The sequence below is a fragment of the Littorina saxatilis genome, linkage group LG2 (genome assembly GCF_037325665.1).
Source record: "Littorina saxatilis isolate snail1 linkage group LG2, US_GU_Lsax_2.0, whole genome shotgun sequence".
Classification (NCBI taxonomy): domain Eukaryota; kingdom Metazoa; phylum Mollusca; class Gastropoda; order Littorinimorpha; family Littorinidae; genus Littorina; species Littorina saxatilis.
In genome coordinates this window covers 76545349-76571288 of record NC_090246.1, presented here as the reverse complement: position 1 = coordinate 76571288, position 25940 = coordinate 76545349, and the positions used below count along the sequence as shown (strand labels likewise).

The window sequence follows — 25940 nt, the reverse complement described above, 5'->3', positions numbered from 1 at the left end:
CCAGGAGAGCTTTCGGTAGAAGATATTTCCTGTGTCAAAAGTTAATGCTTATTCTGATTGATGGGTGCTCCAAACTAAGTTATTTTGACTGCCTTATTCGAATTCATTTCCAAGACAGGGCTGAGAAGTGGAGAAGCTTTGGAGAATATCGTAAAAATTGTCTGGGTGTTTATGCAAAACTTTCGAATATGTCAGATTTTACTTTAGAGATTTTAAATACTGTTAACTGACAGAAATGCTATAACTTCTACACCAATTGACTGGATAACTTCATATTCAGCATACTTAAACTTGATTTTATGCATGTGCAGTTCACAAAGTGGCAAATTTTTAGGTTAAATTATCTAACTTTTGCATCACCAATGACACCAACGCTTTCGTGTCTGAGGATTGCCCTGAACCTAGCTGTAACTGCATGCTTTCTTCAGGTCATCGATAGCCTGGGGGTTGAAGGGGATGTTTTTACATACTCAGACATTCAAAATAATCAAAAAGGTAAAAGCCTGAAGGGTTTAAATTAGGTAAAAATGGCTACCGCTCAATGTCAAAACTCGTTCTGTTTAGTCGACCCCCGAATTTGGAGAAAAAAATTAAAATTGCACAAAAGTCAGACCATTCAATTTACAAAATTGCCACTTACTGGAAAGGCAGAACATAAACTGAAGATAATGAATACCATATATAAAATAATTGGTTCAACAGATGCAGAAGTAATTTGTATGGTTGTGGGTGTCCTTTTTAGGGGGGTCAACCCTGTAGAAGAGACGATTTTCTTTAATTATCAATCCGTAATATATTGTTTGTTATGCATACAAGATTAACATTGACAAATACTTCAAGACTCCTCATTGATCTTAAGAAATGTTGTGTTTTTTTTTGTTACTGACTGATTCACTTTCTATTCACTTTACTCTACATAAGTCACGACAAGAAAAGCAAGGGAGGTAATTTCTTCGGAAGAGGTAATTCTCTCCCCTCAGAACGATTGTTGTAGTTTGTTTGATTTTGTTCCCTTCTAATAAGTATTATTTAAAATAGATCTTTACATCTTGATGTGAAAGGCGCAGTACCCCCCTCCCCCCAGGATGTTAAATTCTAAGTTGTGTCCATGTAAAATCCTGATCCTAGTCAAGATCCGAGTTGGTTTTTCATGCAACTGTGCCTCTTTATGCCACTCAATTAGACATACTTTGCAATCCATAATTGCACGAAACTAAGTACAGGAAATACGTTGTTGTCGTGTTTTTAATATTACATAATGAAATAAAAAATGTCACAACTGGTTTCGTGTTGGGCTTTCTCTCTCTGTCTGAATCTCATAATTACTTACTTCTGAGGCCTGAAATGTGTTGCAGGCATTGTTCAGCTTACATTTATTGTTACAATTTTTGTGGATATGTTATTAAGTGTGTCTGTGTTTCTATCATTCGTTATCAGTGTGGTTAAAAAAAAAAGCACACGTCAAAGTAATTTACCCTTCATCATTATCAAAACATGCAGATACAGGCAATAAATATTTGTGATACTTTAAACAAATACAATGTTTGTTTGTTGCGTTTTTTCTTTTTTTCAGAGCAAACACACATCGTATTTGTTCAAACGTGTATATTCTGCACTTTCTAATACCCTGCATGGATCTCCAAATCAAGAATAATGAAAAGGCGTCTAATAGCCCTGCAGCACTCACACGAACATGATAGAAGCTTGCATGCATGCACCCAGGCTCGCTGTCTTCGGCTAAAAGAGCTTACCGTTGGATCTTCGCTCAGACAAATGTAGCTGTCTTGTCCACTTGCTCCTGTCGCATAGATCTGCAATGTGCAACATCATCTTTGATTAATAAGTCTGAGGCACAGACAAACACACACGCGCGCACATTTGCGAGAGAATGCACGTCAGTCTATTCAATCAAACAGTATAAAAACATACCACAGACGTGGTGGTGGGTACTGGACATTCGCCGTATTACAAAATCAAGAGATTCATTTGTGTGTGTATGTTTAATCAAAAGTTCATCTTGCGCACATTCAGTCTATATTGTAACAGGACCCATCCCGTAAAAACTTCGAACAGATCTATTAAATTCTGAAATCCTTGACAAGTTTTTTTTCAATCATCTGTATCTGACCGAAGTAAAAAAAATAAAAAAATCAGCCAGTACACGCATCTACCCCCTTACACGACAATACATATGTGGCGAAAAAAGGAATCGAGAGGGGGGGAACAAGGAATAAATTAGATCCAGAAATAATTCCACTTCATCATTCCAAAATTCAAGTGTGAAGTGATCAGATACTGTGGTAAAGATACGTGCTTAGTATCACAAATGAAAATACAAGCCCTAGGGTTTTAAATCAAGGAAACAATTAAAGTTAAGGAAAGATCAACAGAAATGTCGAGAACATGTAAAATATTGTACTTACAATCTGTTTCAGCATGCTCTTCGAATAATAATCTTCCAGTCAGCCTCGTGCTTACGACTTCGACAGGATGTTGCCTCTCACGCTGAGCCAGTACATTTGGAGTGAATTCAAAGGCCAGAGATGCAGTACAAGCACATTAGTTAGATCCAATTCATTTACATTGCTACCTTGCCCAATTTATGGCTATTTCTGTTGGTAACATCACACATGTGGCAAGCAGTGCTTGTTGCCGACTCTGCTGGGACAGGCAGCAGACGATTTTATTTAGGAACCAAATTCTGATTGGTTAAAACATAAAACCGGAACTCAAAGTACCACTTGTTCTTTGGAAGTATCAAATCAAGAACAGATAAGCAGGTAAATCTGAAATGGGTTCAGCACTTTTAAAAAATCGTAGTAAATCAGAAAACACAGTAAACGTTGGAAAAATCGTCCAGTATCGCTTCTACAGGTCTATACTTGGACAAAACATAAAGCAATTCAGTAAAGCTGACACTTCAAAATGTCTGTTTAGTTACACTTTCGTGCGCCGGCGTCAATCAATATTCCCGTTTGTACGTTACTATATTTAGAAGGTCACTGCACGTTACTATTTTTAGATCTCCCTTCCTTCGTGCGCCGGCGATGCCGGCGTACACCCGGCAAAGCCGGGTCCCCGGCGACGGCCGGGTATTCGGCTCTACTTCTTCCCGGCGAAGCGGGTAATCATCTAGTGTATATATATATATGTGTATGTGTGTGTGTGTGTTTGTGTGTGTGTGTGTGTGTGTGTGTGTGTGTGTATTTGTGTGTGTGTATATATACAGGTATATGTGTGTGTGTGTGTGTGTGTGCGTGTGTGTGTGTGTGTGTGTGTGTGTGTGTGTGTGTGTGTGTGTGTGTGTGTGTGTGTGTGTGTGATCAGGAAAAACACAGAAATAAAGACGGAAAAATACAAGTGTCAGCGAGAAGACGAGACAATGCGATGACTCTGGATTCCTGGCACTCCGCAGGTAATAGCTTTACAGTATATATCCCAGTGTCTGCTATACTGTTGGCACTACAGCTACGCTAGGAACACTTCAGGCATTTGTCTGTTTGGGTTATCGTTATCATTCTTTCCCATGCATGATGCATATCTCCACAGCCGACAAAACACACCCTTTGGCAACAGTCCTTTTTTTTTCCATAGTCAGATGTTCACATGCACAGACAGTTTCCTTCTTTCATTCATCATCATTAGGGTTACCGTCAGAATCTTCGCCACAGGAATCATCATTATCACCAAATGATTTACCCATCAACATGATCCAGTGAGTCAAAAAACGCTGAGTGCGCTGCTCGTGACGAATGTTTTCACTGTCATTGGATAATGCTTTAGACAGCAGATTTACATTTGTTGGTGCTGATTCTGTTCATTTTCGTGGAACGGTGTGTGTGTGTGCGTGTGTGTGTGTGTGTGTGTGTGTGTGTGTGTGTGTGTGAGTGTGTGTGTGTGTCGGTGCGTGTGTATGTGTGTGTGTGTGTGTGTGTGTATGTGTGTGTGTGTGTTCCCGCGGCCCTCCTGTCTGTCCGTCCGTCCTGTCTGTCTTTCTGTAATGTCTACCAGAGTCGATTGCTGGCGTTCACTGTTGCCAAGTGTGCTGGACAATACACTTCTAAATGAAGCGATCCTTTCTGGAGTTTGCAAGAGTTTTCAGAATGTTTATAGCAGAGCTGACATCATGTGTAAATCCGAGCAAGAAGTGCTCGTCCTCACATCCTCAACTTCTCGATAAAGTTAATATAAGAAGGATTATACCCTTAAAATAGTACAATTATATATTTATTTTCAGGTAAAAAAAAAAAGAAGAACAACAATTTGTCTTTGTCCAGATTGCATGATTTTCAGATCTAATAAAATAACAATGCTTACCACGCATTTCCCAACTCATCTAACAGGCATTTCAGGATTAAGTTTATCATTTATTGATGAACATAACACTTTCAGTGTATAATCATCTTTCTGCCAGGTAATAGACGTTTAGCACTTGTCTCCCGACCAATGTTTGCTTGTTTTCTTTTGTCATTTTTTCTTCTTTTTTTCTCCTTGCCTTTTTGTGTTTCTTTAGGGTTACGGAAAATGGGGTTAGGGAAGCCCTTAGAACTGCCCACCTGCTAAGATTGGCTGTGTTACCTCTTCTATCATGTCACAATGATTGTCACGTTTATTTTGGCTTAGTGTTTCTATAGGGTTACAGAAAACGGGGCTGCATGTGAAAAACTCTGAGAATTTGTGATATCCTAACATCAGCGTGTTATTACCTTACCTATCATGTCAGCAATGTTTGTTTATTGTTCTGCAGTCAAGAGCAAAACTAGTAATGCACCAGCAATGCGGAGATTCCCTCCCCATGTTGCAACTTGCAATACGATGCCAAATTATGGCCCGTTATCTCTGTTGTTTCACCTGCAGCCGCGCAGTGCATCTGCCATCAACACAGAGACAAGATAAAGTGCTTTCACATAAAACATAAGCCATATAGCGTGCAGGTTTGTTGTGTCTGAATACTTCAGTCGTAACTGAACTTAACCAAAACAAACTCCGGTAATAAAATCGAGCACAGTGTTTCAAATGACTGCACATCGAAGGGAATAATTTTGTTGTCCGCATTACCATGAAGGTATTTGTGTGAGTGAAAGATTTGAATTTGCTTGTGTTAATGGCGGCACTCATTCGTTGAATTCACTCAACACAATCGTTCACATTTATGCTGACACGAGGCAAGATCAATCCTTTACTTCGCTAAGCTCACCTTTCTTAAAGCTACTGAGAGATCGGAACACAGCATGCGACTTTGCATTGGCATCTACAGTGGAGAAAACCATCATTCATTTTCTTGTACGTACATGGGCTGCCACTGCCACGTGCACTCAGTCGTAAACACGAGTGGGTTTTTGAGTGTGTGGCCCTTTTTCCCGCCATTTAAGGCTGTCATATGGCAATAGACGATTTTTAGAAATAACTCCTTTTCTTGCAAAACCTCCGAGAAACAAAGGATGGACCAATCACTAACAAGGGGTCTGTCGGAAACACGTCAGTGGACCGGAACACGGGTTTCCGATAGACCTCTCGCTAGTGATTGGTCCATCCTTTGTTTGTTGGAGGTTTTGAAAGAAAAGGTCACTCTCCCAAAACCCATGCAAACCCGACGGAGTTATTTTCGGAATTCGTCTATTCCGGGGGATGCATGCTGGATGTTTTAATGTTTCTATTTTATATCAATCCGATATTAAATATATTACTATCGAGAAAAGAATCGTGATCATGATGATGTAAACCTGGGAGAAGGTGTTTATCGACCCCTCAGCCCCCCTCCCACCCCCCCCAACAACAACAACACACAAAAACACCCACACACCCCAAAAAGCACAACAACACACACGTACACACACACAACACACACGCACACACACACACACACAAACCAACAGAACATTCCACACTGTCTGAGAGATGCAACACCAAAACATTTTGTCAAGAAAAGAATCATGATTATTGTTATTTATTCCCCCCTCTGCTTCTTTACCTCTGTAAACTTGTAGGGGTAGTTATTTTTCGATAATGACCCAGCAACCAAACAAATAACGACCCAGCAACAGCCTGAATCCTCGATAGTGCAATGGGTTGAGAAGTTGTTCCGTTTCGGTACTACTTTTTGCGACTGAAAAGTTCCGAACGCTCTAACGTACGAAGTATACATCTCTGGAGCAAACAATACAAACATACCGCATTTAAATTAACAACTACAGGCCTGAACACATGAATCTTCATATAAAATCCATGAGTTCGGTTGTTTTCTGAATCTAGATCAGACGTTCATCACAAGCAATTTCCCAAGGCAAGTAACTCATACTTTGTCTAGCGACAAGAGTAGTTCCCCTTCTTTTCACTCAGTTTCTTCGACAACAGACTGCAATCCGACGGTCAGTTTTCAACAATATTTCATTTAATAAACAGATCACACGCAACCAAATGCACACATCTCATCAATTTAAACAACATAAAGCGGTTTCATACACTATTTTCCCCAAAAAACTTAACTTCATACAGTTTTTAACGTTGGAACACGGGTGCAAAAGTTCGTCTGCTAGTCCCATTTGACGAAAGAACATTATCCTAACCGATACCAAAACATATACAGAACACACAATATCTGCCTTTGCCGCCACAGCAGAATAACAGCATATCTGTGTACTTGATTTTAGTCCAAAATAGGAAAACTGACAAGAAGTGTTAACAGAATGGAATGATTTGCACGGAACTATACAACCGCGCATTAATCGATCGCCTGCGCAGGTTGACTGGTTGAGTGAATAGGATTCGATCAAACTTTCGCAAAAAAACTCCTCTTTTCTTTGAATAACTGAAGAAAGGAGGAATAAAGAGGTTACACACCTCGTCTCAGTGATTATCAAAAATAATGGTCTCAGTTCGCGGTCATGAAAAAGCTCGCTAAAGCTCGCATTTTTCATGATCCGCTAACTTCGACCATTATTTTTGATAATCACTGAGACTCGGCATGTAACCTCTACATAACCTGGGAGACGTTGTCATATCAGCCCTTCAACCCCCAGCATGCGTGCCTGGCAATGCCAGAGGATTCTTGGTATGCAGTCTGGAATGAGGAACCTGGGAGGCTTGGGCATGTCTCAGACTGCACTCAGGGCACTTTCTTCACAGCATACGGGAGGTAAAAAAAAAAGCCTTGTGAGAGAAAACAAATAGCTTTGGAGATACAGACGTTTTTGTAAACAATGCAAAAGGGTGCAGAACGAGGGCAAGATAAGAAGGCGCTCCTATTATTATGGTATCCTTTTGTATTTTGTGATAGTTTCAAATTTGCTAAAAAAACAAACCCAAAAAACTTAAAAAAAATTGTCTGTTCGGTTTAATCACTCAAAACATATTTGTACTCTAAATCTCTGTCTGTATGTATGTCTGTCTGCCTGCCTGGCTGCCTGCCTGCCTGCCTGCCTGACTGTCTGTCTGTCTGTCTATCCGTCACTCTGTCGGTTATCCTGTCTTTGTCTCTGTTTAGGAGTCGTGGGGAAGCACCAACAAGAACCCAAACACACAAAAAACAACATCCACCGAACATCTTCTACAGGAAAAAAGTACACCTGAATACACTTCACAAACGCGCCGCCACTTCTCCTTTGATGTCCAGACGCTACATCGTCACCTGTACTTACCTGAGGCCTGGACCTCACCTGAGGCGGCATATCAAAAGATGCTGGAGCTGAAAGGTGCTGCGCTGACATCTTTCCCCCTCCTGGGCAAAATGAGATAAAGTTCCCCCACAGGTCCTGTCTGTGGAGAAATGGTTGGGGTTTGTGAGAGGTCAGAAAGATAAGAGGTATTGAGAGGTGATGTCTACAGGGTGAAAGGTGTGAAATAGTAAGGTTTAAAGGGTCGATTGTGACCACTTCTATCCTTTCTGACCGAATCCGCAATAAAGGACTCCATAACTGTCAAAGCTTGCTTGCTTTAGCGATTACTACATTTAGTAAAGCACTTTTTGTTATGTTAAAGCAATATGGGATTTTTAGTATTGATTTCCATTTTTTGAAATTGCTAACAGTTTATTTGCTAAATTTGGTAAATTATTAACAGCGACCGCCCAACTTGCTTCGCACGTATCGTATGAGAGACGTTTAGGGGCTCCGCTCACATAATTATGTAACTTCAGCAGGACCAATGACGCACTGCAGATTATCCCAGCCCGCCACACGTTGCATAAAAGGAAAACAGGCCAAGTAGTCGTCATAATCCCTATCGCGGCAAAAATAATAGGCAGTGCAACGTGCAGCGGGCTGGGATAAGCTGCAGTGCGTCGTCGGTCCTGCTGAGGTATATATCATTTGAGCGGAGTCCCTTAGCGTCGCCCACTCTGTGGTCTCTCATTGCGCGCGGTATCGTACACAGGGTACAAAAGTGGTCACATTTGACACCGTCAGGTATAGTTAGTACAGCCGTGGGGAATGCGTTTCACTATATGACCGTTTACGTTAAGTTGGAAGAGACGATGGTTTTGTCAATGTGTTGGAAGCAGTGGCTGGTGAACAGAGTACGATGGCATTGCAGTGATAACACCAAGGGCAATCACCTTTTCTCTTTTTTGTTACATTTAGTCAAGTTTTGACTAAATGTTTTAACATAGAGGGGGAATCGAGACGAGGGTCGTGGTGTATGTGTGTGTGTGTGTGTGTCTGCCTGTGCCTGTGTGTGTGTAGAGCGATTCAGACCAAACTACTGGACCGATCTTTATGAAATTTTACATGAGAGTTCCTGGGAATGATATCCTCGGACATTTTTTTTTCGATAAATACCTTTGATGACGTCATATCCGGCTTTTTGTAAAAGTTGAGGCGGCACTGTCACACCCTCATTTTTCAATCAAATTGATTGAAATTTTGGCCAAGCAATCTTCGACGAAGGCCGGACTTCGGTATTGCATTTCAGCTTGGTGGCTTAAAAATTAATTAATGACTTTGGTCATTAACAATCTGAAAGGCAGTGAAATTGACAAGAAGAGCGGGGTAGTAGTTGCGCTGAGAAGGATAGCACGCTTTTCTGTACCTCTCTTCGTTTTAACTTTCTGAGCGTGTTTTTAATCCAAACATATCATATCTATATGTTTTTGGAATCAGAAACCGACAAGGAATAAGATGAACGTGTTTTTAAGTTGATTTCGAAAATTTAACTTTGATCTTAATTTTTATATTTTTAATTTTCAGAGCTTGCTTTTAATCCAAATATAACATATTTATATGTTTTTGGAATCAGAAAATGATGAAGAATAAGATGAACGTAAATTTGGATCGTTTTATAAATTATTTTTTTTTACAATTTTCAGATTTTTAATGACCAAAGTCATTAATTAATTTTTAAGCCACCAAGCTGAAATGCAATACCGAAGTCCGGCCTTCGTCGAAGATTGCTTGGCCAAAATTTCAATCAATTTGGTTGAAAAATGAGGGCGTGACAGTGCCGCCTCAACTTTCACGAAAAGCCGGATATGACGTCATCAAAGACATTTATCAAAAAAATGAAAAAACGTCGGAGGATATCATACCCAGGAACTCTCATGTCAAATTTCATAAAGATCGGCCCAGTAGTTTAGTCTGAATCGCTTTACACACACACACAGACAGACAGACAGACAGACAGACAGACAGACAGACAGACACACATACACCACGACCCTCGTCTCGATTCCCCCCTCTATGTTAAAACATTTAGTCAAAACTTGACTAAATGTAAAAAGCATACATAAGTGATCAATTCACGTGACAGTCCCTGAACCATCGGTCTGTCGCTACGCTGAAGAGAGTTTTAATTGCATCTCTTCTGAAGCATACTGTTCTTCGGGGGTTCTAGGCGGTTCATGTACTCTTTACGCCTACCTTAATCTTCGTTTATCATCCGAATGAAATATTCTGGACGTAGCTGGACGTCCGACTGAATGACTGATACCGTCCGTTCTGTATACTACCCGTCAACAAAAAAACAAACAAAAAAAAGCTACGCAGATACGTTTAAGTGCAGATTTGTGTGATAAGGCCGTTTATTGTAGAATCTGTTATAAGACTGTAAAGCCCATTCATTCTCCTACCATATTTCAACAGATTGATTTTACATAAGGTAGTTTCTATTCAGTGGAACCTACAACACAGACACCCCACACAAACAAAAATCAAATTCGTATAACCAAGGTTCCCGCGTTAAAATCAACAAACAATCTGAAAAGCTTAAACGCAACAAGTTTTGCGTATCATTGAAAAGAACAATCAAATGTAACGTAATTTTTACACAAGATAAGGGAACAAAACTGACTGTTTTCGATACAAATTTGATTGTTCTTTCCAATACGCTTTACATTTTAATTTTGTTGTCGATTTTAACGCGGGAACATTGGTTTTGCGAATGAGATTTTTGGGGGTTGCAGGTTCCGTTTACTTTTTAGATGTGTGTTTTAGTTGTGTTTAGTCGTATTTTATTTCATTTCATTTCATTTTATCTTATTTTATTTTATTTATTTTATTTTATTTTACTTCAGCTTAGTTTATACAAATAATTTTATTTTATCTTCAAATATCAATTGTTGTTATTGTTGTTGTTGTGTTGACTCGGGAGTGCTTCAAACGAAGAAGAAACCCGTACGTTTCTACAGCTAGGATTGTTTCAGGCAGTCTCGTAACAGACTTATATCACACGTTTCAAGAGGCGTTCAAGCTGTGAACAGAACCGTTCAAATGAAAAGGGTAATTAACTCTAATATGTACAAAGTGACACTCTCTCTCTCTCTCCCCCCCCTCTCTCGCTCTCTCCCCCCAACCTTTCATTTATTTATTTTTATTTTTATTTTTATTTTTTAATGTTTATCTTTTGTAAATGTTTTACGTGAGTGTATATCTATCTATATATATATATATATATATACGACTTGTGTCTGTGTGTCTGTGTGTCTGTGTCTTCGCGATGCACGGCCAAAGTTCTCGATGGATCTGCTTCAAATTTGGTGGGCTTATTCACAGAGACCCCGGACACAACCTGATCGATGAGATATTTCAACACGTGCTCTCAGCGCGCAGCGCTGAACCGAATTTGGTTCCACCTCAGCTACCCGGGCCCCCATACCGACACACCAAAGCCGCTACACCACATCACAACGCCAAAGTTCTCGGTGGATCTTTTTCAAATTTGGACACCGTATTCAGCTACACCCCGGACACAATATCATCGATGAGATATTTCAACACGTGCTCTCAGCGCGCAGCGCTGAACCGATTTTGGGTTTTCTGTTCATTTCACCATTCCCAGTAACTCTTCCTTATCTTCTCCATGTTTTCAGCGTTTACCTCCCTTCCTTCGTATGGTGCACTATAGTATGAGGGGGCATCTTCGGATATTCCCGGCGTTCTGTTACTATTTTTAGAAGGTCACCGCAGTGTCCAGAACGTAAATTGGACCCGTAAATTATCCTCACTGTAAAAGTGCAAAGGTCGAATCAATTTATAGCCACGCGAAAAATACACTGTCATTTATTTTTTTTAATTTTTTTTTATGCAATTTATATCGCGCACATATTAAGGCGTAGGGATTTATTTATGCCGTGTGAGAGGGAATTTTTTTTACACAATACATCACGCATTCACATCGACCAGCATATCGCAGCCATTTCGGCGCATATCCTACTTTTCACGGCCTATTATTCCAAGTCACACGGGTATTTTGGTGGACATTTTTATCTATGCCTATACAATTTTGCCAGGAAAGACCTTTTTGTCAATCGTGGGATCTTTAACGTGCACACCCCAATGTAGTGTACACGAAGGGACCTCGGTTTTTCGTCTCATCCGAAAGACTAGCACTTGAACCCACCACCTAGGTTAGGAAAGGAGGGAGAAAATTGCTAACGCCCTGACCCAGGGTCGAACTCGCAACCTCTCGCTTCCGAGCGCAAGTGCGTTACCACTCGGCCACCCAGACCTGCATGGCACGTTGGGCAGGACAAGGTAGCGCAGGGCATACATACACCAAGGACATTCTGCCTTGGCAACCGTCACTTCGCACAGAAATCTATGCAATTAGCACACGTTGGCAGGCCAGAGACTGCAGAAAACGCACAGTCTCCGTGGCAGCCCACGTCGAAAGCCAGTACTGAGGTCATGATTTCTCTCTCTGATTGGCCTTTTCGGTACTGAGTGGTATTTCAGTCGACAGTCCTGACATGTTTTTCGTACTTTCTGTTCCCTTTGGTATCCTGCTTGCATTCCAGAAGTTTTGAAGATGTTTTCTGATTGTTGTGGTTGATGCTTTCAGTTCTGATATTGAGAATGCTCATTGCCCTTTGTCAAGCATTGTCCTTATCTTATAATTATTTTGTTTGTTTTTGTTTGTTTGTTTGCTTAACGCCCAGCCGACCACGAAGGGCCATATCAGGGCGGCTTATAATTATTAACCGTTAGCAACGATAATAGTTTATTTATACTTTGAAGTAATGTTTATTTGCTGGTAACTTGGGTAAATAGTTTCTTTAAATATTGTGTGTGTGTGTGTGTGTGTGTGTGTGTGTGTGTGTGTGTGTGTGTGTGTGTGTGTGTGTGTGTGTGTGTGTGTGTGTGTGTGTGTTTCATTTGTGATTAATGTGCGATTTAAAGTCAAAGTAGTTTGCTTTTTCTCTAATTGAAACTAATCTCTGTCATATGAGCGTTGATGCGTTGAGCTGTCGTTATGCGCCATACATGGCCCAGCTCATCCGGCTTCAGCGTGTTTTTATATCGGAGTGATCCTTCTCCTAGACTGGTGGCTTTACAGGGCTGTCGAGTCCAGTCTACCCGGCTATTTGGCCATAGCTGGCTGGTTTGTTTATCTGAGGTGACCTTCCCCAGGGCTAGAACTTAAGATGCGGCTCTTGATCGCATGATGCTCCCGTCATTGGAGACCTGGGGTATTTCTTGAGTGTAACAGTGCCACCTGTTATCCCGCCCCATCCTGTTGGAAGCACCGCCAGTTGGTCCGCGACTGCTTATTCGTCCTGGCAAGCCTGGCTTATTTCGCAGCTAACCACCATATCTGAAGGCCATCTCACTATCCGCCACCTGTGAACGCGCCTGGTTGGGGGTGGTCGCCCCTACTGTCCCAGGTTTTTGAAACTAATGAGACTCCGATGAAGACCAACCTTGAAAACCTGGAAACAGTACTCAATTATAATTCGTGTTAAGTATTTTTGCATTATTGTTACTAGTTTTCGTCGCACATTCAAATTTTCATTGTGTGTAAACTGAAAACAAAATGGTTTGACTGTTGCACATAGAAGGCATCTGTTTAGTCTGCTCTTGCTTGCACATATGTATACACAAAAAATATCAAACATCATAAGGATAACCATTCGTTTCATTTTCTTTAAAAACATTACGCATCGTTGGAGGTTCAAGACCAGTTCAGTATGTTTTCTCTCTCTCTCTCTCTCTCTCTCTCTCTCTCTCTCTCTCTCTCTCTCTGTCCCCCTCTCTCTCTCTCTCTCTATCTCTCTCTCTCTCTGTCCCTCTCTCTCTCTCTCTTTGTCTGTCAGTGTCTCTCACTCTTTCCCTCTCACACGCAAACGCACATACATACATACACACTCACACATTTTCCCACTGTCTATGTAATAATATTATTCTCTCTCTCAACCTCTCTCATTCTCTCATTCTCTCTCTCTCTCTCTCTCTCTCTCTCTCTCTCTCTCTCTCTCTCTCTCTCTCTCTCTCTCTCTCTCTCTCTCTCTCTCTCTCTCTCTCTCTCTCTCTCTCTCTCTCTGTATCTCTGTCTCTGCGTCTCTTCCCGTCTCCCTCTCCCTCTCTCTCTTTCTCTCAATCGCCAAGCCTCCTTACCGTTCACCTGCCCTTGCACATGCCTTTAACGCCCAAGACCGATAGGGGCTCACTCTTTCGCTACAATTCCTGGACTTCAAAGCAGCTCGATTAAGGAAATCTGAAAGCAACAGCTTCTAGTGGCTTTTGAAAGGACAGGCAGGTGAGAGGTGATGGTCTCGGCACGTGCAAGCCATCTGGATTCATCCTTGCGGATGCTGGTGTCAATTAAAGGAGACTTTAGTGCGATGACCCTTGTGCAGAAAAGATAGGGCTTTTAGCTTGGAATCTCAAGGTGTGGTGTTTTTCGGTTCTCTCGATACGCTTAGTACTTCAGCCGGCGTGCGTACAGATCACTAGATATGTTCTTTTTTATGATTTATTTTTTTAATTTATTTTTTATTTTATAGATTAGACGTTATCGTTTAAAAGCAATGACGACAGTGGTAAAAATAGGATTCAGATTTATTTTTTCAGCTGCCCAGCTCCAATGTGTTTTTGTTCGTTATTATTTTTTGATATTCGGATTTTTTTTTCTCCGATGGTAACACCTAAATTTGCATTTAGTCTCCATCAACATTTGTTTTAAATAACGAAACGTTTACTTTAAGAGAAACTGTTCTCGTTGAAATAATGCAAGAACAAATGTTTTAATTTCCCTTTCTTGTTTTTCTGTATACAAACATTTGTTGAAATTTGCTTTTTATGAATATTTGTTCCTGAATTGTGAATATGAGCAACGTTTGTGTTTGGATATTTGCGAAAACCACACAAGAAGTGTCTGAAATGTATGGACTTGAATCTGACATTTATTCTCACGTCTCGTTTTAACTGAATGCGTGTATGTGCTTGTATTCTCCGTTTTACTTGTGATTTCGTCTTATTAATTTATGTAATCATTTATTTTCAGTGCGCGGAACTGATTGCCCAAACCTTCTTCTCCTACATTTTTTTCCATTTCATTTGGAAAACTAATGTTTTCTTCAAATTGAACAACCTTTGTTGATTTTCCCGTCCAACCCTTTGAAACCACGGGGAAGCACCCAGGAATTCCCAACAGAAATGGCTCTTTTTATCTCCTGATTTCCCTATTGATTCGCTTTTTGCTCTACTAAAACCGTACATTCCGAAAACCGTCGTGAATATTTCATGAGAATCGCTCTTGTTTAATCTATCTAAAAGAAAACATGTACCCTGCCTTTTTCTCTTCTCTATTTCCTCTCTTCCCGTTTCTTTTCTTTTTCTTGGGTGCAATAAACTTTCTTCGCAGTTTATTTTGGCTTCGACCTTTACAATCGCCGCAGCTAACGAAAGTCGCGGTGTTTGGGGGACTTATTTTAACCTTCACATCTTTTAATGCGAAAAAGCGCGGAGTGATCTAAGGAATCGCTTTGAGACCCATGATCATTGCTCAACACAATAACCGGCGTTGTAGGACCACCGGAGTTATTCCCCTTTCTGCGGCCTTTGATGAGGGAGTTGGGAGAAGGTAGTGTACTCATGGTATTTGACTGTTTTGCTTTGGGTTGGTGATAGTAAGGTTGATTATTGCCACATTTTATGCCACGTTTTGGGTGTTCTCTTTCAGTCATGGTAATGCACGTATTCTGTTCACAATAACAATCATCATTTGGGGCAAATTATACCTGCGCAGTTTCGGCGGCACAGACGACGCACTGCATATTATTTATGCCGCGATAGGGATTATGACGAGTACCAGGCCTGTTTTCCTTTCATGCAACGTGTAGCGGGCTGGGATAATCTGCAGTGCGTCGTCGGTCCTGCTGAAGTTACATTTGTGAGCGGAGTCCCTTTGGGGCAAATTATACCTACGCAGAGTCAGCGGTGCTGCATGCTGCGATAAGGATTTTGACGAGTACTTGGCCTGTTTTCTTTTCACGCAACGTGTAACGGGCTGGACAAAAAAGAAGAATTACCTCAATAATCTGCAGTGCGTCGTCTGTGCCGCTGACTCTGCGCAGATGTAATTTGCACCTTACCAGCATCTCTGCAATTTCAACAACATGGAGTTTTCAAGCCAAACAACATTCAGATAAACAGTCGCACAAGAAAGAAGAACGTCTACAATGATGAACTTTTTACGAAAGTATATGTTGCGCATGTAGCTCTTCGTTCGATCTGCGAATGCGCTTTACGTTCCCGCCGTGAAATAATTCTGGATGGTACACTTGTATACAGTGGAGAAGCACTGTGACAAAAGCAAAGTTTGCTACTCGTAAAACTCTTAGTAAGGTTATTTTAACAACACTGTCGTTATCTTTTCTGGAAAAAAAGAGTAAAACGCTTTGACGACAGAGATGGTTTTACTTGTGACCCTGTGATTATAATAACTTACCGGTGAACACCATGCTGTCTCGGTTTCTCAAACCGTGCGTACAGTACTGTTTGCCCTTTCTATTTTTTTAATTTTTTTTAAAATGTAATCAAGTTTTGGCGAAATGTTTTAACATAGACTGGGAATCGAGACGAGGGTTGTGGTGTGTGTGTATACGTGATTGTCTGTGTGTGTGTGTGTGTGTGTGTGTGTGTGTGTGTGTGTGTGTGTGTGTGTGTGTGTGTGTGTGTGTGTGGTGTATGTGTGTGTGTGTGTGTGTGTAGTAGGCGAAAAGCGATTCCGAGAAAATTACTGGACCGATCTTCATGAAACTTTACATAAAAGATCCTGCGGATGACATCCCTATATAGACGTCATATCCGGGTTTTGGTGATAGTTGAGGCGGCACTGGCACGCCCTCATTTTTTGATCACATTGATTGAAATGTGGGTCAAGCAATCTTCGACGAAAATTAGACTATGGGATTGAATTTCAGCTTGGAAGCCTACTAATTAACTTGATTGATGGATTTGGTCATTAAAAATCTTAACATTCTAATTTCAATTAAAATTTTAGTAATTCGATCCAAAAATGATATCATCTTGTTCTTTATATTTTTCTGATTCCAAAAAATATAAGATATGTTATGTTCGGATTAAAATCAAGCTTAGGAAAGAAAAAAAAGGAAAAAAAGAGCACGCTTTCCCGTGACGCACTGAACGCTAGTGCGCTATACTGGCTTGTCACTTCAAGCGATTACGTGTTTCACGTGAATATGTCAGCGCTTTCAGTCTAGGTCGCGGGGTATCGGCAAAGCATTATCTTCGAGAAATGCACTGAGTTCAGTATCATTCTGTGAGTTTGACAGATTGACTAAAAGTATTAATTTCACTTCATGCGACTTGTTATTTATCGCTCTCGCGCAGTCACCATTGTTCAATTCTGATTCCGTGCGATTCAGATCAGGTCATGCAAACAACACAAGGAACGCCTTGGTAAAGCATGATATGAATATTGATTACACGCCGAAGAAAAGCCGGCAAGGAAACATTAACGGATGTCATGATCTTATGTTCCCGCTCTGCCCCCGTGATTTCCACGTGAAAGATGTGAGATTGATAGCAGAATCAAATCTACCTAGATGACGTGATGGAAAATAGACCTTATTAGGTTGAGACAGGTTCCATCCAGTGTACAGCGTCATGTAAGCTACCAGTACCACTGAAGTGTTCACCTTCGACCCAAAGATCAGCAGCCTGGAGGAGAAGCAGTGTGCGTGTGTGTGTGTGTGTGTGTGTGTGTGTGTGTGTGTGTGTGTGTGTGTGTGTGTGTATGTGTGTGTGCGTGTGTGTGTGTGCGTGTGTGTGTGTGTGTGTGTCTGTGCGTGTGCGTGTATGCGTGTGTGTGCGTGTGTGTGTGTGTGTGTGTGTGTGTGTGTGTGTATGTGTGTGTGTGTGTGAGTGTGTGAGTGTATGTGTGTGTGTGTGTTTACGTGCGTATGCGCGCATTCGTGTGTGTGTGTGTCCGTATATGTGTGTGTGTGTGTGTGTGTGTGTAGAATATAGCTGCTCCGAAAAATTCCCATTTTGCACAGGAAGGTGTCATGCTTTTGACGTTTGGCATGCGTCCAAGCGGAAGTATATATACGCTTATCCAATGCCACAACCTCCATAGATCCGAGATGGTTTTACACGAGCGGAAATGAAAACATCTTTCACTTTGGGGCGAAAATGGATATGCAATTTTTGCTTTGTTTTGCGACTTGTTCATGTGTGGGCTAACATTATACGCCAGGAACTGCAATGTGCTCCAAGCACATAAACATGACAGTTTTGTTGGCTCACGTAAGTGTAGCCTATGCGATGGTAAACTTTGTCTGTCTGTGCGTGCGTGCGTGCGTATGTATGTATGTATGTGTGTATGTCTGTGGTAGAAACTTTAACATTTTTGGCTAAACACCGAAATACTCATTTCACGTGGTTAATTTTCAAGCACCATCTTCAAATTATTGAAGCAATGATCAACATTGTGTCGGCATGTGTGTAGTTAAAGCGTGTATCCAAAGAAAACGGGTGGTGGGGGGTTTTGAAGGGGTACAAGCAGTTGACTGATTTGTGTCGTGTTTGGCATGTAGACGGCAGGTCAGGTGTCAAGATCAGGTCAGGGGTCGCGCGAAGGATTGTGGTCCAGTTCTCACCTCGCCGATTCGCCGGGGAAGACGATTTCATGTTGTTCGGTTTCTAAGCTCCAGAAAAGTAAATAAAGAAGATACCAAAGGGAAATTTCCTACAATTTGATCTGCACAGCGTGTTTCCAATGTCCACGCGAGGAAGAGCTGTCGAAAGCGCGGCAGTCAGTGTCGATCTTGCAGCCGTATCCCGGTAAGTTCAGAGACAGATCTAGTGTCTCCCACTCTGATAACGTGTCACCTACTGTTAATCCGTTTTGTTTTAATTTCTTTTTATTTCAGCAGACACGGATGTCAAACACAGTGCTAGGCAGTCACCTCTAGTGAAATGAGTTGATCTAAAGTGCCTGTAATGTTTGGATGTCTTTGCTCGTGGTTCGATTTATGTGAATTTCAAGACTTGCAGTAGAGTCTCAAGTTAAGTTTACTCTGCCCGAAAAAAACTGTCCACCATTTACTTGAACATGCAGATATAAGGAAACGGAATGAATCTGTTCTCAAAGTCAAAATGATCACGATTTTTTCCTCAGATTCAAAACATGCACTGTCATGGTTTTGTCTGTACAATTTAGTAAGTCTTAAGTACTTTGCAACAACTTCCTTGAACGTGAAAGACAGGTTTTGAATGCTAGATCTGTATCGCGTTTCATTCCAGACTCGATCCTCTCTTTGATTGTAGATCTACTGTTTGCTGTTTACGCACTATCATATGATTCGCTATGTAACGTTTGGTAAGCTTACCTTGCCACAGCTTTCTTGTCTTTGTTGGCATTTCTGGCTGTGTTGACCGTCAGAATTATTTTAAGAACCAGGCTGCTGCAGTCGACATGTTTCGCATATTGTAGGGTTACCATGCTGCATAGGTAAAGTGGCTTGTATAACCTGACTATTCTGTTTCAAAACACTGTTTATATTTGTGTAGGTTGTAGTCATCATAACTAATCGCATTTTGCCATTTGTTTCAGAAAGGAGGTTAACCTACAACAAGATCGACGCTATGTCAGATATATGCCTCAGCCACATGAAGACTTCCGAATTTAGATCTACTCGGCATGGTGACAAGTCTTGATGAAAAGTATAGGACTGAGGACAGCAGTGGAAAAAGTGCCCACATGGCAGGTACCTAACCTATTACCCTAGTCATTTTATCTGTTTGCCTTCTTTTGAAAATTATACATGGAGTTGATATGATGCGTTAGTTTTAACTGTGTGTGTGTGTGCGTGTGCGTGTGTGTGTGTGTGTGTGTGTGTGTGTGTGTGTGTGTGTGTGTGTGTGTGTGTGTGTGTGTGTGTGTGTTTGTGTGTGTGTGTTACGGAGTGAGTGAGTTTGTGTTATGTTACTGTTTGTTGATTTCTTACGGGAGCCTTGAAGGCTTCGCCTCTTGTTTTCTGTTTATTTGCCACGAGCTTTAGATTAGCGTGTTTTCAATATGGGTGCAGGTTTAAGCTACACTTATGTTGCACGTGCCAGCGAATGAGTGGCTGACACATCTTCGATGTCAATAGGCATGTGTTTGAGCGGACGTATTACATGTGACCACACGCATTCCAACACATAAAACACACAACGATGGATGCATGTGTAAGTATATTTTGGATAACAAATCATCTATAGAAAAAAGTGAACGGAAGAATAACAAGCCGATGAAATCGCGCGCACCTACACACATCGAATTAAGGGATGAATTTAAAGAAGATGCTTCACATATCAATATGAAATATGCTAACAAAAATCCAAGTAACTTATTCTTAGAAGACGAAGTTCAAGTTCGTCTTGGCAAATTTGTTACGGATTGTTTTAGCATTGTATAATGCATTATTTGTTGTTTGTTGTGTCAATAACTTTACTGGTTCATGACAATAAACATTATTCTATTCTATTCTATTCTATATTCTATTCTATTCTATTCACACACACACACACACACACACACACACACAATGACACACACATAGTGACACACACACACAGACATCCACACACCCTCCCCACACAGTCACACCCTCCCACCTACCACACACACACCACACAGTGACACACACAGGCACCCACACACACTCCCTCCCCCAAACCACACACACACACACACACACACCCGCACCAGGTCCTGCGGCGCACATACGACCGTCTCTAATCCAGTTTAGTCTAGTGTCGTTAATAACCAAGACCTTGGCACTGTGGATAAGATCTATTATTCTCCGAGTGCTCTACCACAGGATTGCATCTCTCCCGTTGTTATAGTGCGGTCGGGATGACAAAGGCAACAATGCCAGCGGCGCCAAGCCGGAAAGTTTTGTCTGCAGTGAAGATGTTATGGAAATGTCAGAGAATGTACATACGCCCCTTACACCGTATGAAAGACGAGGATAAATGTTTGTTGGGGGCTGCGTGACAGCACATGATAATAAGAGCCAGGGTACTCTGAACACTGAGGAGGCGTATGTATCTACACAAAAAAGTGTCTGGGTTTAATCCAAAGCCAACTTCATTCAGGAAGTCCCACTATGGAAGGAGCCGTTGTAAGAATTTACTCAAGCCGCCATCTCAAATATGGAACAATTTATGTGTGGGTTCAGAGAAACGTTTGTTCAAGGTGAGGTAGTCTTTGACCACCTTGTCTCAACGGAGATTTTAACTACCTTCAAAAACTATTTACAACAAAAGTCTCTGGAAAACAAAATACTCTTTAGTAATTACTGACTTAAAATTGTACATTTCCACTGCTGTACGTGTGCTAAAAGCTGCCTAAGTGGACGGAGAGTGTGAAAAGCCTTATACGCATGTACAATGCATTGTTCACTTTCTTCGGAGTGAGTACAAATTGCGATGAAATATCAGCCAAGAGTGAGCAGGAAACCTCGATTATCTAGTCCAGAGTGAGCCGGCAACCTTGATTATCCACCCCAGAGTAAGCCGAAAACCTCGATTATCCACCCCAGAGTGAGACGGAAACCTCGATTATCCACCCCAGAGTGAGCCGGAAACCTCGATTATTCAGCCCAGAGTGAGCCGGAAACCTCGATTATCCAGCCCAGAGTGAACCGGAAACCTCGAGTATCCAGCTGGCCCAGAGCGAGCCGAAAACCTCGAGTATCCACCCCAGAGTAAGCCGAAAACCTCGATTATCCAGCCCAGAGTGAGCCAGAAACCTCGAGTATCCAGCCCAGAGCGAGCCGGAAACCTCGAGTATCCAGCCCAGAGTGAGCCGGAAACCTCGAGTATCCAGCCCAGAGTGAGCAGGAAACCTCGACAAATTCTGTAGCTCATTCGTCGAATCGTGTCCCGGCACTTATTTCACACAATCTACTCCCCCGTTGAAGCAGTTTGTCTCCTTGACACTCACCATCACGCACACACACGCACGCACGCCAACAATCCTCCCACTCCAGAAGGATGAAATACCCGTGTTTTGTACAACAGACAAGCACAGACCTCACCAGGTGACAGTGCAAACGATAACGCTGGCGCCAAAACGCTCACGCCTCGGAAAAAGTGCGTCAGTCGTAAATGTCAAAAGTACTCGCCGCTAATTTGCCCTCGGGAAGTTGTGAGTGCGCCTTGCAGACCTTCACAAGACAGACGGTCGATGATTTCGGTACACCGAGCACGTACGACTGGTTTATAATCAGCAATGATGTAGAGCAATGCACAGGTCATAAAACCAGCGGTATTGGCCGTTGCGTCAGCAGTCCTTTCGTTCGTTGCCCTTGCACGTTGGCCGTATGCCAGCAAAGAACACAATGATCTTGATTTGTTAAAACCATTAGGTAGGCCATGCTGTTGGTGATGATGTTGTTGTACAGTTGTTGTTGTTGTTGTTGTTGTTGTTGTTGTTGTTGTTGTTGTTGTTGTTGTTGTTGTCTTGATGGTGCTTCCAAATCTTTCTTTTCGCTTTCACCTGTTCTTCTCTTTTGAAGATGATAAAACGCGAAACAAAGTAAACTAGTAAAGATTGAAGGCCTATAAATGATACTTGATTGTTCAAACGAGGTTTACACGACAAATCAGGCTTTAGGTCGTACAATAAAAAAATAAATTAAAAAAAGGCCAACGTTCCGAGGCTTCGATATGAAAACCACCAGTCAATCATCGAATGTCATCTCAGCTGTAACTAAATGTTGAACTACGGGGAGACTGATTAGTCTGTTTTACGGTTTAGAGACGCGCAATGAATTATGTTCGTGTCTTCCAAGTCCTTGGTCTTTTGCTGTGACATTAAAAACTTAATTTTTCCACATGCGTGCACACGGAGGTGTTGGAACATCGAAGGGAGACTTTAAAAAGTTGATTCTGGAACCAAAAAAAAATGCCTGACCGAGCCCAAGGTCAAACCCAAGCCGATACGGATTAACTGGTTTGAAAGCAAGCGCACTAACACCTGAGCCATCTCTCCACCTTGAACTGCAAAATAATGGACGGGCGTAAACGACCAATCCTGGGGTAGACAGCAAAAGACAAAAGGACATCAAGGCGTTGACTGGTAAAAGCAGATTAACCGTGTATGTCTCCCAAAGGCCATCACACAGATGGACAAATCCTAATTGGCAGGGGCGGACGGGAGACTACTCTTTGACAGATAACAGGCTGATTAACCTCCCCTGGCCAGACGGCGGTAACATTTAGCTGTCAGATACGGAAAAAATCTCTGGCATTGAAAATGTTCCGGTCTGGATCGTTGGCCCAGGCTATGTGACAGCAGAGTGATGGACGACGGCTGAGACCTGAAACTACGGGGTCTTCGTTTTTTTTGGTTTCCTTCTTGCTCTCGTTCTGTCTGCCTATGTCTTTATGTGTTTCTCTCTTTGTCCGCGTGTCTGTCTCTTTGTCTGTGTGTCTGTCTCTGTGTTTAGTGTGTGTGCTAAAATAACGGTAAATATGAATTGGCTGATTGCATTCAGTTCAATAGTAAAGATTGGTCAAGTTCCAGCCATGACGCACTTTTCGCTCACAGACATTTTCTGTAATGCAGTGAACAACTCAAAGCCAATAGACTTCAATTAGTGACGATAACCATCCTCGTAAGACCCCTACATCACGATAAAGCAAGGACCATACAAGTCGTTGGAAGGACAGACTTTGCGATCTAGTTTCCTCTTCCACTCCGCGTAGTTCCTATTTTGGCAAAGGAATCTGATGGAGCAAACGAAAATGACCTACATTCAAGGAAAGAAAGAGACAACAAAATAGACAAAAAATAAAAATACACTTTTTACCGATATGCCGTTATTCAATCTTAAGCGATGGAAGAATGACGCCCTTTCGGCGCGTTTATAGTAATCTTTAAAACTTGTATTATCCTGTTCATGTCACTCCTCTGCTTATTTCGTTTTCTTCTTCCCTGCCCCCCCCCCCCCCCCCCCCCCACAAACACACACACCCCTTCTTTTTTGGCTTCGTTATGTCTCCCCCACTCTCTCTTCCTCGACGCTGTGATGTTTTCACAACAACATTCTCTTCTTTCCTTCTCAGCAGCTTCCCATACCGCTGACTGTAAGACCTACAAAGACAAATTCCGAAACAAAAGGGAGATCACACAAAGGGAAGAGAAGCAAGCAGGTAAGTAGGTCAGACATCAAACACGAACAAAGGGAGAGAAGAATGCGATGCTACCCTAGACGCACCGAAGAGGACCAAGGTTCCCGGATGCTCCACCTGTAGTGTTCATTGTCGCGCTTGCCTGGGGCAACAAACACAGGCGGAAAGGCCTGGAAGTCTGGAATACTATGCATTGATCACTGAGGAAGGGGTGTTTTGGGTCAAAAGGTAGGTTGGGGGACAGAAGCCGAATGCCCCGGAAGAGAGAGAGAGAGAGAGAGAGAGAGAGAGAGAGAGAGAGAGAGAGAGAGAGAGAGAGAGAGAGAGAGAGAGAGAGAGAGAGAGAGAGAGAGAGAGAGAGAGAGAGCGCGTATGCACACATCAACGTGTGGAGAGAAAAATACGTTATGGGAAGATACAGAAAGAGAGAGAGAGAGAGAGAGAGAGAGAGAGAGAGAGAGAGAGAGAGAGAGAGAGAGAGAGAGAGAGAGAGAGAGAGAGAGAGAGAAATTGGACACATCAAATGGTCCATAGAATGCATAGAGAGATGAAGAGACGCAAAGAGTCAAGATCGGAATAGATTCAAGAAGGCGGAAGGGACAGACAAACAGAACTAGTTACTTGAGAAAAGAACGTCAGCATCGAAAGCGTGTTCAATAGGTGAAATAGAACCACGGGAGCTTGTATCAAAGCGCCGGTCGATTTACGTACCCTACTCCTTTATCCTTACGGTACTGTTACTACTATTATATATGACACATGGAACCTGGCAATGCTGATTCGCTCCGTTTCAAGCGTTCTAAATCGTTTTTAGCACCATATTCCCATACGCATGAGGCTCACACACATACACAAAATGTGCAAAACCTTTGAGAGCGGACTAAGAGCGGAAAACATCGAAGTGTGGTGAACTTTCGATTTCCCGACTCGTCGTCGTCCCAGCTTGGTGTGGTGTTGTCACAGCGCCCGTTCCTGACAAAATTCTCGATGTTGGTGATTGGTGGTTTCTAGTTTATTAATTGAAGTGAAAGCTTCATCCTTTTTGTTTGAGCCTCAGAACGGATGGACGAAAGAAAAGAAAAGAGAGCTAAGGCTGAATGAAGGTAATATATATCATCTATACACCGATGGCATGATGTCTAACCTTGAAACTGAAAGTATCAGTTATTATATTCAATCCAGACAACAGTATGATGGATGAGAAAACCGGGAAAACCTGGGAGAAAAAAACCCATTAGTTGGACGCGGAACAAAAAGGAGAGAGTAAGGATCATGAGTAAGGTATTACGGTTCCGCTCAACACTAAAAGCCCTCAACGCGCATTTAAAAAAAATAATAGCAAAGAAAATAGCAAATGCTTTAACAAGAAAACGTCAGAAATCACGGATATGTACAAGGTTTATTCATTATGAAAGTTAAAGTAAAGGAAATTAACATTAACATCAGCAGCAGCAGCAACAACCACAACAACAACAACAACAAACAACAACAACAACAACAACAACAACAACAACAACAACAACAACAACAACAATAACAACCACCACCATGCAAGCAAGAGCATAGCGCGCAATAATTGGTCCTTACTTTCTGAAGTTGCATGGTCTCCTCCGCCCCACAAAGCCCTGGTTTTTCTGAGCTTCTCGCTTCCGGGATTCTTCCGGAGAGCGGAGCAGATGACAAATCCTCAGAACTCAGTGAGTCCACGTTCTGTGTCTCAGAGGAAATAGACTTCTTTGCAGTGGCACAATGATGGCAGACGTGGACCCAGCCAGCGGATGTCATTTTAGGCATAGAGTTGTTAGCTCACATTCATGTTAAAAAAAAGTATTCCCTGTACTGGGCGCGGACGATGACACGAATAAAAGTGTATTTTTCTGTATGCATGAAATGTACGCTGCTGGCAGCTCTCTCTGTCTGTCTGTCTGTCTGTCTGTCTGTCTGTGTCTGTCTGTCTGTCTGTATGTCTGTCTGTCTGTCTGTCTCTCTCTCTCTCCCTATCTCTCTCTCCCTATCTTTCTCTCTCCCCCTCTCTCTCTCTCCCTATCTCTCTCTCTCCCCCTCTCCCTCTCTCTCTCT

The 25940-nt window shown here is 42.0% G+C and overlaps 1 long non-coding RNA gene across 1 annotated transcript; it reads right to left on the bottom strand.

Moving 5' to 3' along the window:
• Positions 1-6980: 6980 nt before the first annotated feature.
• Positions 6981-25719, bottom strand: LOC138956690 (uncharacterized). Its single transcript, XR_011452755.1, has 3 exons — positions 25449-25719; positions 15740-15810; positions 6981-7755 (listed from the first exon to the last, which is right to left on the bottom strand). It is a non-coding gene; the product is annotated as an uncharacterized lncRNA (long non-coding RNA).
• Between the last annotated feature and the right edge of the window lie 221 nt (positions 25720-25940).